The 5213-nt window shown below is 47.4% G+C and overlaps 1 long non-coding RNA gene across 1 annotated transcript in view; it reads right to left on the reverse strand.

Annotated features, from left to right (window-relative positions):
- Positions 1–259: 259 nt before the first annotated feature.
- LOC106724672 overlaps positions 260–5213 on the reverse strand; it is a 10953-nt gene continuing 5999 nt past the window's right edge. The window contains exon 2 of the long non-coding RNA XR_001360511.1: positions 260–528. This is a non-coding gene — a long non-coding RNA (uncharacterized LOC106724672). The remainder of the gene's footprint in view (positions 529–5213) is intronic.

Below are 5213 nucleotides of genomic sequence, written 5' to 3' on the forward strand. Positions count from 1 at the left end.
CTCGAGACCATCAGAACGCTCAGGTCACATCAGGCAGAACACAGTATTCCCGCTTCTGCCTCATCTGACGGCTGGTTTTTGTGAGTCACGCTTGGGGCGACAAGCAAGGCAGAAATTCTATTTGTCGCTGTCTTTTCTTTGGGTACAAATGGAGACAGTCCCCAAATTCTAAGAATTTAACGTGTGAAGAAAGAAATAGCTCAGTGAAAGACACCCTAGGTGCTCACTTATCGGGAAGCCTTGCTGAGTTTTACTAACCTGTTATCTTTACCCCGGAAAGGACGTTCCAGCTCCTGATCTCGGGAGGCGCAGAGGCCCAGGAAGAGCTGTCCCGGGTGGTCCTTCCCTGAGCTCCTGCGGCTCGTCCTCAGAAGCCACACCTGCGGGTTGGGAGACTGTCTCATGAGGCTCCAAAAGTCTGGCAAACATCTCCTGACACATCGTTTAGTATCCGTTGACCTTCAGTGTTACCCAGTCTCGGTTTAGTGACATGCGATGACTCCACTTTCCTCCCAGCTCTGGATGCCCCTGAGGATGGAGAGAGAGGGGAGTGGGAGCAGCTGGCAGTGGTCGGCGACGAAGCTCACTCTGTAGCTTCGCCAGGACCGGGCTTCACTTCATGGAACACCTGGACCCTCTGTCTAGACCTCGCCCCACACCTCAGTGCTGCCCTGTGAGAGACGAAAATCCCTTTTTACTATGTTTTCTACAACCTGTTAATCACATCGAGACCAAGCAGGAAAGGCTTACGATGAAACCTCATCAGTTGGTTTTTGACTGCTCCCCGCGGCCAGGCCCCATGCTAACTCCCCTGAGGCCCATTCCTCTGGGCAGAGTAACCTGTGGTTGGGCTAAACACTGTGCCCCAAAGAACTGCTTGCAAAGATAACAAGAAAGCAGATGTGATGACTCCTGGACCGGTGACGACAACACTGAAAATTAAAAACGTCGTTTAGAATTAGCGTCACTATATTAGCTTATCTGCACCAACGGCAAGGCCTGCCTTCTATGGATGTACAGTCTCGCTCCCCTTTCTCATCAATACCCCTGGCCTTTGCCTCCTCGTCGAAACACTATTTGGCTTCTGCCTGAATCACTGCACTCCTAATAGCTCTTCTTATTGATCTCGAGTCAATGCCTTTGCCTCTCAATTAGAAAGACCCTTTTATTTTTAGGTCAATATGTGCCTGCCTCCTCCATGGGGTGAGCGTGGACGAGCAGGGGTTTGGACAGGTGCAGCACCTCCCCTTGGTGGTGCTTAGCTGCGAAAATACGAATCTCCATGGGACATGCAAAACACCAACACGGTCTCCCTTGGTTCCACCTTGTCCGTTCCTCAGGCTGACAACTCCTACGACCGGCCACTAGAGGGTGCACACCCAAGGCCCCAGGCTCGGAAGGGCGCGAACACAGGTTAAGCTCTGCTAGCAAGGTCGTGACTTCCTTAATGCTTTCTGAACAAGGAACACTGTATTTTCATCCTGCATCAGCTCTGCAAATTCTGCAGGTGGTCCTGCCTGCCACCCCCTTTAGCCAGGCTCCCACACATCGATTTTGTCATTAACTCTGCAAGGTTGAGGTTTGTCTTCAGAAGAAAGCCCTGGAGTAGGAGAAGGAGGAAACAGAAGAAGGATCGAGCGGGTAGGGAGACAGATTTGGAGCATGTGGAGGGCGCCTGTCTTCATCCCTGCGTCCTTCCTACGAGTCCCAGGAAAGGGCAGGGAGTTGCACCCTGCTTTGCAAAAAGCAAAGGAGAAACCGCTTTCCTGTCTTCTGAGATGGCCCTGGACATGTTTCTGAAGTCCCCACAAGGGGTAAACATGGTTATTCCATGTTGATCTCAAAATACAAAACAACCACAACAAATCTGTGAGTGGTCTCTGGGTGTCAGCCAGGGAGTGGAGGCAGAGGGAAGGGAGGAGTTCAGTGATCCATCGAGCATGGCTTCATCCTGGGGACCCCTCCCCAAGCCTGGGGCTCTGGCCAGGGGCCTGGGCAACCTCTCCCTGGGGCATCTTCTGGAGCTGAGGGTCTCAGAGAAGATCTCCCCCTGCTGCCTGCTGCTCACTTCCTCAATGCTGGCCTTGAAATTTGACAAATGGGAGCTGGTAAATATCTACACTAATAAAAGAGAAACATGCAAATTGGTGTCACTCTGCTACACCCACCAGCCAATCAGAGCAACTATGCAAATTAACCTAACAAAGATGGCGGTTAATTTGCATATGCAGCTGCAGAGTGAAGACTGAAGACTGAAGACTGAAGAGGCTTGGCTTCTCTGCTGCGGCCAGACCAAAGGCCTGGGTCCCGAGTGCCAGAGGAAAACCAGTGCCAGCAGCCATGGGAAGGAAGGCCTATTGCACGAATCTTCGTGCAATGGGCTTCTAGTTAACTAATAAAACAGTAATTCTAAAAAGAAAGAGAAATGAAATGTTCAAAACACTTTCTCATTATTCCCTAACAGATTCACAGACAAAGCACAATTTATAAAAGGCTAAAAACCTTATAATCAAGTCTGATGCTCTTAGACCCAGGGTGCTGTCTGTAATTTGCAGGTGAAGAAAGAGAAGACAAACCAGAGAGGTGCAATAATTCACCCAAGATCACACAGCCAGCAGCAGACCCAGGGCTGAAATCCAGTTCTTCTAGATCTTGGGCCTGAGGCAGAGCAGAGTCAGCTGAATCGTGAAAGGTCAGAGCTGGACACTGCACAAGACCCAGCTGCGCCCCGGAGACGCTGGAGGTGGCCTCGGGCCTGTCTCCCAGTCCTGGGGTGTCCTCGGCACCTATTAGCACATTAGTGTGGAGGTTTTGTTTTTCTTATTTGTTTCTTTTTTTCATTATTTTTATTATACAATGTTTTAAAAATAATATTATCTATATCTATATCTATATCTATCTATATCTATATCTGTATCTATGTCTATGTCTATATCTATATCTATATCTATATCTATATCTATATCTATATCTATATCTATATCTATATCTATATCTATATCTATATCTATATCTATATCTATATCTATATCTATATCTATATCTATATCTATATCTATATCTATATCTATATCTATATCTATATCTATATCTATATCTATATCTATATCTATATCTATATCTATATCTATATCTATATCTATATCTATATCTATATCTATATCTATATCTATATCTATATCATCTATATATATATCTTTAAAAGAAAAAACTCTTGAAAAAACACAAAATACCATTATTGCACTTAAAAAAGTTACTGGTAAATCCTTAATATCAAATATTTACTCTGTTCAACTTTCCAGTTGCCTTTGTTTTCTTTCATACTTTTTTGTTTGAGTTAGGATTCAAATTAGATCTATATATTGTTTATAGTGATTTTGTATAATTTATAAGTTCTTTCTCTTTTATACAAGGGTGAGCAAAAATAGGTTTACACTTGTAATACAAATACATAATATAATAATAAATAATAATACAAGAATGAACTCTTGTTTCACGTACTCAGAACTATAAACCTGTTTTTCCCCACCTTGTATTTCCTTGTAATCAATTATTTTGGAGAACCTAGAGTGCTTGTCCTACATCAGTGATGTCGAACCTATGACACGCGTGTTAGAGGTGACACGGGAACTCATTTTTTTGGTTGATTTTTCTTTGTTAAATGGCATTTTAATATATAAAATAAATATCAAAAATATAAGTCTTTGTTTTACTATGGTTGCAAATATCAAAAAATTTCTGGCTACTCCATCGTATGGCTGCTCCATCCTATGGCTACTCCATCCTATGCCTAGATCATCCTATGGCTACTCCATCCTATGGCTACTCTATCCCATGGCTACTCCATCCCATGGCTACTCCATCCTATGATTATTGCATCCTACGGCTGCTTCATCCTATGGCTACTCCATCCCATGGCTACTCTATCCCATGGCTACTCTATCCTATGGCTACTCCATCCTATGGCTACTCCATCCTATGGCTACTCTGCCCTATGGCTACTCCATCCTATGGCTACATCCTATGACTACTCTGCCCTATGGCTACTCCATCCTATGGCTATGGCCCACGGACCTGTGCACAGATGTTCTGCTTTTCCCAAGGCCCAGCAGCACACCCAGGGACACTTTCCCCCAGGGCTGCCTTTGAAAGCTGGGCAGTTCCCTGGGATGCTGGGATGACCTAGCTCTTGGTCTGGGGGTCTTCCCTGTGAATCACCTGTGGGTCTTGCTGGAGTCTCACCTGACATCTTTCTCTACCTCAGATGCCTCTAGTGATAAGGGATCTGCCATGTCACATGGGCCAAGCCACAGGGTTGCTTACACCGTGGCTTAGACCTGCTGTAGCCTCTCTTTACTTTGGGCCTTGCTCCCCACCAGCAGCCTCCCACCCCATCTGCTGGGGTCAGAATGGGATCCAGGGCGCAGAATGGGCTGTCCCCACCCAGGGGGCCAGTCTGGCCGGTGCTACTGCTCCCCAGCTCCAGTCAACATGCTCTCACCGTCAGGTCACAGGCTGGGTCCTCAGGGTCTGTCACCCAGGAGATGACTCTATAAAAGTCACATTGGCCTTCAACTCCCAGTTTTTACTTTAAGTTGCTGACTAATAGACCTGAGATGGTCAGTTTTCCTTTGGAAGCTGTTTCTGCCCACATCCAGTCTTTCAAGTGACCATATGTCTTGATATCCGGCAACATTTCACCCGTGCACGACCTCTCCGTTTTTACCCAGGGGGCCGGGACGAAGATGGAGCTCCCCCACCCAGGCCAGCCACCTTCCAGTCCCCTGTGTCGGGGTCCTCACTGCTGCCTGGTGGGGTACCCCACCTGGAGTCTCACTTCCAGGGGCAGAGGACGGACCGCCCAGCTCTCAGGGTCCCCGGCCCTGTCGCTGAACAGGCTCTGCCCAGGTGCACAGAACTGGGGACGATCTGTTATTCCCCCTCAGTCCCATGACTCACAGCGAAACCTCGCCTGCACCTTGTGGCTGCCACCAAAGCCCCAAGGAAAAGGTGATTACAACCGTGTCTTCTTTTAAACTCTCCCCTCCTCCAGGGAGAAAAGCCGGAGCACAAAGAGGGACCTAAAGTATCTCCTTATCAGCAGCCTGATACGGTCCTGGAATGTTGGCCGGGGCCCGGGCACTCAACAGAGGAGCTTCTCAGGGACGTGACCTCCTTCATCCATTTCCTGGAATCTGATGGGATCCCTCCTC

Source organism: Myotis brandtii, unplaced genomic scaffold (genome assembly GCF_000412655.1).
Source record: "Myotis brandtii unplaced genomic scaffold, ASM41265v1 scaffold923, whole genome shotgun sequence".
NCBI classification, from domain to species: domain Eukaryota; kingdom Metazoa; phylum Chordata; class Mammalia; order Chiroptera; family Vespertilionidae; genus Myotis; species Myotis brandtii.